We start from the raw sequence: 12,367 nt of genomic DNA, 5'->3' as shown, positions 1-12,367 counted from the left end.
CAGCTGTAGGATTTTTTTTCCCCTTCTAATGGTTTCTATCTCTTCGGTGAGCTTCTTGTTCATTCTTTGTTTTCCTTAATTCTTTTAGTTGTGTTTTCTTAGACCTTAAAGAGAATTATGTAAAATTCCTTGACAATTCATATAGCTTCATTTTCTTTTAGGGACGGTTATTACAGCTTTATTACTTTCCTTTGGTGGTGTCACGCTAACTTTGCTTTTCACAATCCTCGATTCCCTACATTGGTATGTGCTCGTCTGAGTAAGTTTTCTTCCCTTCGAAATTTTACAGGTTTGCTTTGACAGAGTTGGTCCTTCACTACTCAGCTCAGCTTGGGGTTCTGGACAGGTCGTGGGGTAGCATCCTGGAGCAGTAGAGTTGCTATCAGGGTCTTTTTGAGCAAGGCACTGCTGGAGATCTAGGTTGAGATGGGGGTACCCCTGGCTAAGAACATTTGGACAGGACTGTTGGCTTAGTTTCATGTCCTAATGCAGCTACAGCATGGGCTCCCCAGTTGCCTAGATTCTCCTGTCAGGCTTTCTAGAAGGTCAGGATTGGCATTATACCCAGCAGGAAGCAGAGCGATGAATTAGCTCTGATGCGTGGGTAGGGCTCCAAAAGGGGAACTACCAGGAGAATAGCTTATTGTCAGGCAGGACCACGCACCCCGCTCCCTGCTCCTAATGGGCCACTGGCTTGGCTCTGCAGACGGGGGCAACCGCTGGCTGTCATCTTTGTTCGAGTGTGAGCGGGTCGAGGGCTGAGGACTGGCTCTACCACTTCCCACAGGCTCTGCGTAGGCTTACTGGTTGCGCAGGCTGAATGCTGTATTCTGCAATGTTGTGGCTTCAGCTTAGTCTTCCCGGGTCATTCAAACACCAAGGCTCTTTTGGGGGGGCAAAATTGGACAGAAATATACACCACACTCCCTGGACTCACAACTGGAGTCTTTAGTCAGGTGCCACTATAATCAGCATGGCAGGATAGGCTCCATGGATTCCCTGGAACTCTGACTAGGCTTCCTGGTCAGGCAGGCGGGAAGCAGTATTCAAGAGCGGGAAAGACTAGACATTGGGTTTCCTGCCCCAGTGGGGCCTCACAACAGGTCACTGCACTGGCCAGGGTCTTTGGGCACCACATCAGGCAGAACTGTGTACCACGCTTCCTGGGCAGATGGGGCCACTGCCCGAGCTCTGCCTCTGGGCGGAGGTTTCCTGGCCAGGCAGGGATCTCAACTCAGAAGTGAGTGGAACCATGACTTAGGCTCCCTGCCCAGGCAGAATGGCTAAACCGGCTTCAAGGCCAGCATGGCAAGTCTGACTGGGCCACTCCTGATGATGAGTAATGCCCTAGGGTAGGATTTACCATCGGGGGCTGCTGCTGTAGGGACTTGGTCTGCCAGGATCTGAGCATAGTTGCTGGACGCCTCACCATCCGTGTCCGTTGCTCTCTGCCACCTAGTTCTCAAGTCCTGTAGGTTCCCCCGCAGTTCACATAAAGTGAAACCACAGTGGGCTTCCTGAAAAGCAACCCACAATGCTCAGGGAGCTGGACGACCACTTAGGCTCTCTGGTGCCAGTGGAGGAGCTGTAGGCTGAGAGGGGCCTGCTTACTGGGGTGCTGCACCAGCCTAAGGGGAGGGGCAGGGCTACCAGTGGAGCCTGTCCTCTTCCTCTAATGTTGTCTGTCTCTGTCTCCGCGCTGCCGGCGAGTGCTTCAGCGTTATCCTGTGTTCTAAGATCTTTGCGGTGCTGGGGGGCCTAAAGTCAGACACAACCTCTGTCACCATCTTGATGACCTCACTCTACAGGTATTCTCTCTCTCCAGAACATGCTCTCTAGTTTCTCCCGAGCATTATTTCTCATTAAGACTCGTATCTTTTTCTTTCCATGCCCTGTGTTTTGAGCAATTCTCACACAGTCTAGCTCTTGCCAATTTTTTTTATTGGGGGGCGCATAGGAGACACAGGGCTACATTTTGTTGATGTTGAAGCTGTTGTTTAGTGCCTGGAACTTGCTGTATAATGGGTGTTAACTATCTTAACTCTCAAACTATATGCAAAGTGCTCTTTCTGCCGTAGCTGTGACTGTATCGGAACACCATGTGCTGTGAGTGTGGGTTCGGTCACGTTACAAGTAGCCAGTAGCTGGACACGTAAATCACTATTCATGAGCATGACCAGCTTGCTCTCTCCAGCCAGCAACATGGTTAAAAAGGAGACTGGCACGTCTCAGATCTACTACTGTCCATCATCAGTACTTCCAGGGCCTGGCATGGCCTTTCTCCCTGAGAAGTAAGATACTGAGGGAATTTCTCAGGCCTAGAACAAGGGACCAGCTATTCTGAGCCCATGGTGGCAATGAATGGCTTTTGTGGCTGAGGGAATGAAATTCTGAGCACTTGAGGCATTGTGTGTCCAGCCATGGAGCATTCCTGGCTGATGTCCTTAAGGGCACTATTAAAATTTCACAAGACGCTATTTCTCCCCTTTCAGGAGTTGGGGGTAGGGGTAAGAAGGGAGGTCCATTGAGGCATGTTCTTGGTTCATGAACCAGATGCTTTGTTTATCAGCGCTCAGAAAAACAAAAAACAAGCAGAAGTAGCCTTGGGCAGTGTTAAAAAAAAAAAAATGGCTTTCGGTGTGAGTCATGCTTGAGTTTGAGTCCTAGCTCTGCTCCTTACAAGCCGTGTGATGAAAAGATTACATAACTCCACCAACCATCAGTGTCGTCCTCTGTAAACAGGCATAACGTACCTGGAGTTCATATATGACAAAACAAGCAGGGGAGGATGCACGGTTCACGTGCAGGGACCGGAGCTGCTGTAGATCACGCGTGCTGGGTGGGACTGTCCTGGCTCCAACACCACTCCACGCCTCCTTCCCTCACCTAAAATGAATTTTCCATCCTTACAAACAAAATCATAAAAGCTGAAAATGTTTTCCTCAAGACTCCTACTCTTAAGGGCTCTATTTTAAAGTAAGCCATGGCAATGGACCACACTGCAAACATTAGGTATCAATTTCATTTTACATTTTCCTTCCAGTGACTGGGGACACTAATTATTCATGTTAGAGAGGCTTCCAGAGAAGGTGGGACATCAGAGCAAAAGCCCTAGAATGGGAATTTGGACACTTGAGTTATAATCTCAAATTTACCACCTACTCATTGGATGGAGAAAAAAATAGTAATGAGTCTGTACACTTTTAGAGAATAGCACTGTTGGTAAAACCCTTTAACAGCACAGAAAGTTACTTGAACACTTGTGGCACTTCTGTCAAGCTCTGGGAGGTGTACTACCTATACTGGCCTATGTTATTTCACCAGACCTTTTCAGCAACTCTGAGAGTCTTCATCTGTCATTATCCTGGTTAATGTAAGGACTCTTTGTTTCAGAGTGAAAAGGTTGTAAGTGAAAGACTCTACAACCAATAAGTGACAGAATGAGGATTTGAATCCCCAGATCTGATTTTAAACCTGATGTTCTATCCCTAATGAGCTCCTTGAGCCTTAAGAGTAGGGCTCTCAGACAGAACAAATAAAAATATTAAAGCCAGTTGCAGATGCATTTAGCTAGCAACTCCCCTGGAGTGCCTCATTTCACAGAGGCAGGTGAGAAGTGGGACATTAGAGCCGTGCCAAAGGTACCTAAAGGTGGTTCTCATGAAAATATGCCCTTCCAAAAAAACAATAAACACACTCTTCCATGCTGGAAATTGTAAGAATTTTAGAAAAACAGAGAAAGGAAATGTCCAAAGGTACTTTCGGATGTGTCTTCTAGATGAACTTAACGTGAGTCTAGATACTTAAAACATGAGTGTAGATACTTAAAATCTGTGCAGAGCAAGAATCTGAAATCATGATTGATAGTGGCATACACCATGGGCAGACCTTCTTGGCTGGGTAAAGTCAGCTATCACGTGGGCCCCAAGGCCAAGAAAGACCTGTTCTGGCCAACCTTCACCGCAACCCTCCTAGAGAGAGTCACCATGTTGTCCTGTTATTTATGGCATCTCATTTAGTATCAAGGCAGCATTGTGAGGTAGGGAATTTGAGCGAATTCTCAGGCCTAGTGTTCCAGTAACAAGGAACCAGCTATATTGAGCCCATGGTGGCAATGAATGGCTTTTGTGGCTGTGTGGGAGGATGTATTTACTGACTGTCATAGAGAAGTGAAATCCACAGCTCACGAGCAGCAGAGTTGAATCTGATGCAGATCTATCTGAATCCTATTCCAACATCATGCTGTGTAGTTGATGGGATGTTAGGATGGCCACAACCCAATGATTGAGAGGGTACTCAATAAAGTATCTGTAATAGAGTTTAAATTGTTCTTTGTACTCCTTTTACCTGAATGTTTTGTCTGTCCATCTGTACCTGTCTTAAGATCATACACCATGCTTGATGCTTTCAATGGGATGTGGCCCCTCCTGCATACCCCCCAAAGCATTCCCTGGCTGGCTTCCAGGGGCTGACAGATTTGGACTCTCACTGTACAACTGGGCACTTCCTCTCCCACTGTGGTCTTCTACAACTTCTAGAGGTTCCACGTAGCATGGTAGTTAAGATTATGGATTAGGGAGTCTTACCACTTGATCCACTGCTTAATGGCTGTGACACTATCTGTGTGCCTCCATTATTTCATCCTTAAATGAGAGAGGAGAATACCTACATCTCGAGGGGTCGTTGTGAGTACTGAATGAGTTCATGTGCATATGTCACGTAGGACAATCCGCGGAGCCTAAGTATTCAGTACCTAACACAATACAGGGATTACTGTTATACTTACTGTGATCTGAACTATGGTAGGCACCAAGCACGGAGCTGAGCAACCTCACACATATCGTATCATTCTATTCTCACAGTCATCTTACAAGTAGATGAAATTATCACTCAAACAATAAATCAAGGAGGGAAGAGGCAAACCCTGACCACAGTGCCTATAATTTCAATCTCAACCCTTCTATTCTCCTATGTCTCTCTTTATTTCTTATGGCTTCCTGAAGTGACTCCAAGAGGGTGAGTGATGTGAAATGTTATTTTCTCTATTAACCTAACACATGAAGAAATATCAACATGCTTATCCCTCCACAGAATTGGAGGCTACTGAGTCAAAGCCTTCTTTGTAATATGGGCAAGTAGAAAACCTTAGACAGCAGCGGTTTAATGAGGCCATTCAAGTACAGGTGTAACAGCCTTGCCTAGTTTTCAGCATATGAGCTGCTTCTCATGGACCCTGACATGACCATTCCAGACCTCAGATTCTCCCTCGGGCCCTGGGGGTAATACAAGTTAGTTGTGAAAGTATCTTAATTATTCAAATGCCTCCTCTTTCCTTTATTCCTTAAAATGACACAGTTTTTTAAACTTAGTGTACCATTTTACTAACCCCAAGCTGGGTGGAGGTGGGGGCAAAATCCAAGAAAATCTTTATGACCTAAATCCTACAGTGTATTATCCATTCATGCCCACATTTCTGCTGCCATAACAACATACTACAGCCAGCAAATCATTTGTAGGGGGCAAACTACTCTTCTGTTGATGGTATAACCTCTACAGAAGTCTATTGAATCCCTAGCCTACGAAAGACTCTCGACCGATAACTTTGCTAAGGAGTAAGGAGGATTCTTTTCTAAAAGACCTGAGCAGGATTTGTTCCAGCCCCAGTGAACAAAGGAAACATGCCAGTCTAAGACCCACAGTGGCAACTTCAGAAAGGTCCCAAATCTTCACACATGAGCGTGTCTCAGCTCCTCCAGATCCTCAGCATCTGCACCTATGCATGTGTGGAGACCATCCTTCTCAGAACTGTGATAGGTACACAGTGAAGTCACAGATGTCCAAGTGCTTGGTAGGATAGCTTCCTACCAACTACATTATTTTGTTAAAGAACTGGGTTTTCCAAGCATCAACCGTACCTGTATTCATAGTGTCTGTATTTCTGATTTGAGGAAACCGCTTATTTTATCAAACTCCTAACTGGTGCGGCCATTGAAATTCAAAGATTCTCCTCTTTTGCTATTTAACGGCATTGACTTGCTGGGTTTTCCCTTCTTACCCACTCAAAACTCAGTTATCTGAGTGAAAGGACAACACTAGAGCTATAAAAATATGATTACATTGCTGTTGCAAGTTTCCAAACTCAGATGGTTATAACCTGATGCAGGGCATTCCAATTTTAACTATCTACTGCTGTTTTTATTCCATAAAGCCACTAAAAACACCCTGCACTGCTTTTATATACATCACTACTTCTATGGCTTATGTGTCATAATAAAAGGCAGTTCATTGGAAGCTGATGGGGTTTTTTTCCAGCAGAAAAATAGCGAACTTGGAATAAGACATCTCTGTTTAGTGTCTCTGCCTTCTAACTGTCCCACGCAATCAGTCCATGTTCCTCCAGGCTTCCAGGCTATTTTTCCCAAAAAGCTATTTCTAAAGCATTGCCCTGTTCAACCTTCAAAGGCTCCCCATTACATTGGTTGGGAGGCCATAACGTCCTGAGCCTGGCATTTAAAGATGACTAGTATCTCTGTAGCTCCTGGGTGCCTCAGTCAGTAAAAGCGTCTGACCTCAGCTGGGGTCGTGATCTCGCAGTTCGTGGGTTCAAGCCCCGCGTCGGGCTCTGTGCTGACAGCTCGGAGCCTGGAGCCTGCATTGGATTCCGCGTCCCCCGCTCTCTCTGCCCCTCCCCTACTTGTGCTGTCTGTCTCTCAAAGATGAACAAAACATTTTTAAAAGGTTTGCAAATGTCTAGTATGTTTATCACTCCCTTGTGTATATAACGTAAAACACCTAGTTTGTTCTTCACCTTCTTGCATCCTCACGGCTCAACACACAGTGTATGTTCTCAACCATCTGTGGGGAACCCCCTGCCTTGATTCTTTGTCAATTTAGCTCTTATCAATAGAAATCCTTTTTTTACACAACTTTTCCAGGAATTCCTCCCTCTCATGACACTTAACATAACTGACTGCCCCCTTTTCTTTCACCACAATCCTGTTCTGCCTAGTCATGGGGCTTTGGTTGTTGCCTTATCATTTGTATGACTCTCCAAGTCCAGATCTAGTGTTCTCTCACCTTGCACTGTGCTTGTGGTGCAGATGTTACATGTGGAATGGAAAGGAAATTCACTAGACCTTTGGTTTACAGAGGTTAAATGATAGGCCACAGCCACAGGGAAGTTATGGGAGATCAACTGAAGCCCACTATAATGCACTTTCAAGGAATGAGGGAGAATGGGAAACATGGACAAGCAGGTAGATGGATATGTGTGTGTGTGTGTGTGTGTGTGTGTGTGTGTGTGTGTAGCGTAGGTAGATACCTGTTCAACTCTTGATTCAAGGAAGGGGGCAAGCCTGATGAGAGCAATGACAACTATCATGTCTAGGTGGCAGAAATGGGAGTTCTTCAGGCCCACCAGGCTCAGCGAAAGCTAACCCCCCCAGACCTTGGCTGAGTAGCCAAACAAGTCCTGGGGGTAAGATTTCAGGGTTCTGGGAAACATTAGCATCAACTAACTTTTCATCAGGGGCTCTAGGCTTCCCTATGATGTCCTCCCCAGCCAATGTTTTCCTGCATTCTTCAGAGTCTTTGCCACTCAGATACTAAACCTACTTCAATAATACAATCAGCTTCAAGGATGACCTACCATGAATGATTTATACTAGGATATATCCATTAGTTACGAACATTGCTATCACTGTGGAAACTCAGAAAAGTACCTATCTAGGCATCTTTCATAGGGACAGATCACCTGCCAGGTGGCTATCCAGACTCTGATAATAAATATCCAGGGTTCCTGGGTTGGTACTCCACTTTAATTTTCAGACAGTTCTGATTCCTATTAAATCCCTTGCCTAATAGTTACTTCGTTTAGTTCCTGTCAACAAACAGCTGTTGCCATTGGACGAGGTGGTTCACATAATGTGACATGTGGAAATTATGGCAAAGACATGGCTCCTTGCCTTCAAATCACTTTCAATCTAGGTAAAATCTCCATTTAATCCCCTTCTCCCATACTCTTGGGTCAAGCTGGACATTTTAATTAGTGAATAATCAGCTCTATAGGAATATGAAAAATACTCTTCAATCTGAAAAATATTTTCTTCCCCTAAGTATTTCTCCTTCTAGCTAATCATCACAGTGCCCTTAATTCTTGCCAATATGCCATTATCTGAGTGCCTCCACATTCCTGACACCCCACCTGTGACTGCCTCTCCCTTTCTGGAGTGAGTTAGAAATGAAGAAAGCCTGAAGAAAGCCTTATGAACTCCGCTCTTAATATCGATAGAAACTCTCCAATTCTTCCTTATTATAGATCATATGGTAGGTTCAATGAATAGAGCCATAGCCAGATCAATAATCCCCGGCACTGGACTATCAATGAAGTCATCATGAACCTCTGAAATCCCACTTCCATAACGGGGCTAACCATGTTCAAGGTAGCCCATTGCTGAATGCAGCCTTCAGCTGTTCTTGACCTGAACACCTGAGTCTCCCACATGCATCCTCAACATGGTTTTCACATACGTTCATCTGGCTTTGCCTGTTTTAAAACTGTTCACAGTGCCGCACAAGGCCTCTGATATATCAGAACCTTCTGGAGGGTATCTCATTTTGGTCCCAATACAGGCTCTTCCTCAGCCACATGCCTTAAGTTACCGTATTCTAATACTAGGTCACTGTAACCTTTAATGAGAAAACGTAATACTTGTAACCTCCCCATCCATCCTGTTGCATTCTGCACATGCAGTACATAACATGATGCTTTATAGGAGATGAGCACACACAGACTGCTCTTGAGCCTTTGTTATATCTAATAGCAATATTAGGAGTCAGAGTAATTTGGCATCCCACAAGTTCTATTCTTTCTGGTTCTGAGCTTGGTTATGTAATGCCATGATGAATAAGGTACATTCTATCAGATGTGATCTACTAAGAGTGTGATGTCAGTTACCTGTCCCCTATTTAAGAAAAGCCATAGGATTTGAATGTTAACATCAGAGAGGAAATATCTAGGAGAGTCTGGTATGATTGAGGCTCACATCACCTTGAGGTTTCTCATGCCAGCGTTTCTGCCACCATCACATTAATCCCCTAGAAGTCCTATGATATGCCCAGTGTGGACACTGGCTCCTTTTATTTATGCAGTACCAGTAAAACAAGATTAATAAAATTTCACCCTAAATATTCAAGATTCATCATTAGCAAGGAGGAAATAAGGAAATCATACCTTAGAACTTGAGCTGTCTAGTCAGGCAGATCTGAGGTGTGAATTGTGGCCGAGCCACCTTCTGTGATGGCACACAAGTCAGTCAACCTTTATCAAAACTTCATATTGAAACTAAGAATTTGTGTTAACTACATTGATCTGTGATAAGGATTTAGTGAGAACAATAGAACGTACTAGATGACAAAAGAATTGGCTAAAATTAAACCTACAACAGTAACCTGACTTCTGTTTAAGCCACTTTAGACTTCCCCATAATTTTTAGTCCATTTTTATGTTACCGGTATCATTCCAAGCACAGAACTTTCAAGAACACACCTCACATCCAGAGGTAAGAGAGAAGGGCAAGAGTGTCATTTCTCCACATATTTCCCCAAAGTATTAAAACTGGTATTTCATCTGTCTCCATAAAATTTTAAAGCAGATACAGATGTTCTCCACTAAGTGTTGAATTCAGAGTCAGAAGACCTGGTTGTGAATTCTGCCTCCTCTGCTTATTAACAGTGGGATCTGACTCCGCTGGCTTCATCTCTGATCCCTTGTGTCCCTATATGCCGAGGAACAGCAGGTTTCAGGATGGTGGTGGTAAAAGTAAGGGCAGTGATGGCGAGATAAGGGCATCCACCTCCCAAGCCTGTTGGGAGGACCGGCTGAGCTGGGATGTGATAGACGCAGCGTTCAATCTGTAAAGGCCCCCTTGGGATTTGGGGAACCAAAGCTCACGTTGTGGAAAAGAGGCTCAAGGTCACGCACAGTTCGAGACACTTCCAATGGAAAGACCACCTATGCAAGTCACCCAGTGATATGTCAAGATCGGTCGCTTGGGGCATTAAAGAGTTACTCCACGTTCAGTTCCTACTTTGGGGGGATACCCACGTACAAGAACAGGTCTAGAATCTTCACATCTGTATGGTTTTAATGTGATGGACAGAACTCCCTCTACAAAAGAACAGTATTTAAGCTTTTAATTAATGTAATCTCTTAATTAGAGCTCCTTTGGCTAGTTGAAATAAACTGGGGATTTATCAAAAAGCTCCTGGGGTATCTCATAAAATTGATGCAACAGCTGAACCATAAGTTGGCAAAGGAGATACCCAAAGAAGTTCTAGAGATTTCCTTAGAAGCCAAAGGCCATAAAATTGAACTCTAGTGCTATGCTGTCCAATACAGTAGACACTATATTTAAATTTAAATTTAATTGCTAATTTAAATTAAGTAAAATTAAAAATTCAGTTTCTCAGTCATTCCAGCCACATTTCATACACTCATTATCTCCATGGCACTACTCTACTGGATAGTGCAGGCTATGGAACATTTCTATTACCTGAGAAGATTCTATAGCAGAGCACTGCTCTGGATCCATGTCATTTAAGTACTTTTAAGACTCCCAGACTTTATGTCCCCTCATTCCAATTTTCTAATTTTTTGGAGAGGGACTTGGCCAGGTTTAATATGGTATCTACATTCTGGAACAAACAACTCTGACCAAGTTGGGCAATAGGTTTTAATACACTTGCTCAGCTGGCCTCCTTGACTGGGGTTGGGGGATCATTCCCAGAAAAAGTGTATGGTTATGCCTGCCAGACCTTTTCTTCCTGTTCAGCCCTGTGACTCTCACTGCAGCCTAGAAAGCAGAGACAAAGCTCCACCCAACACAGCAGAACGAGTGCTTGATTCCTGTGCCTTGTTTGTTACAGTCATGAAGACTTCTTCAAAATCTTATTAGGAAAGAAGGCGAGATAGTTGTATTTATTTTCTCATTGTTCATTTTGGACAGCGTTCTTGAAACATCCTAAAAAATATCAACCTCTTAACGAAGTCCCACTGGGCATGTTAATTGGAACAAAAGACCAAATACCACTTTTATGTCTCTTCATCTCAAGGTATAACGAACATGGCGGGGGCTGCGGATGCTGAAGGGAGGATTTATTTTAAATCTAGACGACCTTCTGAATACTCGATGCGTTTTTTTGTTTTTGTTTTTTTTTTTTAGAACACAAGTTCAGAGGAGGGATGGAGAAGCCAAAAGAGGTTTCATTTAGGAGCTTTTGTCCCTTTTGTGAAAAGCGTCTGAGCTAATAATAAACTAAACACACAAAATTAATTATCGAAGTCATTTTTAATTAACCTGGCCAGCTAAGGTAATCCCTGAAACATTTTATCTTTAGGACAAAACGTTATTGGCTTTTGTATTCCTGGGTCTTCATCGAGTGAGCATCATCAACTCCTTACATCAAGTGGATGGCTTTGTGCATCTAAGTGGGTAAGTAGGCTGAGGGCCTTGATTCCCCCCTCCCCCCAGCTTATAGCTCCTCCTTGAGTTTGCCTTCCTGTAGACTTCATTTTCTGAGTGTTCCCAAAAAACACTCAGGGCTTGGGTCTCCGGGTGCCTAAACTATATCAAGACCCTGGCCCACACGTGCTTTCAGACCAGGATTTGGAATGCCTCACTTGTCACGGGCGCTCGCAGGAGGCATGCGCCCTTTCTTAAAGGGCGCAGGACTCAGCCTTGACCACACCGTAGAACTGCCAGAGGAGCTTTTAAAAAGACCCAGTCCAGCTGTTCTCCACACCAGTTAAGTCAGGATGTGGAAGGGCGGGCCCAGCATCAGTACATTGTGTAGCTTCCCAGGTGACAGCAAAGATCCACAGCAACTTAGTGGGGAGCAGCATGAGCGCCCCCTGGAGTTTGTTAGAAACGGTGGCTCTCTGACCCCACGCCACAGCTCCCGAACAGGACTGCGTTCTAAGAAGATACACTGGTAACTCCTACGCATACTGAAGACGGAGATACACAACGCAAGCAGTCTGAGCATGCGTCAGAAGCACCTGGGCCTCACCCCTGCATCCTGCTGCTTAAGGTAAGGCTTTGCCTTCTAATTATGAGGTAATGCTCGTGATCCCAGGCGATGCGGACACCATGCAGGAACCAGTTTCAGACACTCTTCTCTAATTCATTTATTAACTCTCTCCCCCAGTTCATTTATTCAGCTACTCATCTTGCGGCACAGGGGATTTTTCAGTGAACAGAGTTAATCCCTGCCTCATGGAACTTGAATTCTAGAGAAGGTGTCGACAATACATAAGCAAACTAATTATGGGACCAAGTGTTACAGATGATGTTAACTTCTTATGAAG

The 12,367-nt window shown here is 44.4% G+C and overlaps 1 long non-coding RNA gene across 1 annotated transcript in view; it reads left to right on the top strand.

Moving 5' to 3' along the window:
• LOC115280783 overlaps positions 1–12,075 on the top strand; it is a 61,621-nt gene extending 49,546 nt beyond the window's left edge. Inside the window, exons 2-3 of the long non-coding RNA XR_003903937.1 lie at positions 11,398–11,492; positions 11,956–12,075. This is a non-coding gene — a long non-coding RNA (uncharacterized LOC115280783). The remainder of the gene's footprint in view (positions 1–11,397; positions 11,493–11,955) is intronic.
• The last annotated feature ends 292 nt before the right edge of the window (positions 12,076–12,367 follow it).

This window comes from Suricata suricatta, chromosome 16, assembly GCF_006229205.1.
Source record: "Suricata suricatta isolate VVHF042 chromosome 16, meerkat_22Aug2017_6uvM2_HiC, whole genome shotgun sequence".
Classification (NCBI taxonomy): domain Eukaryota; kingdom Metazoa; phylum Chordata; class Mammalia; order Carnivora; family Herpestidae; genus Suricata; species Suricata suricatta.
Note: the sequence above shows the minus strand (reverse complement) of the source record. Positions and strands in the feature narration are given on the sequence as shown.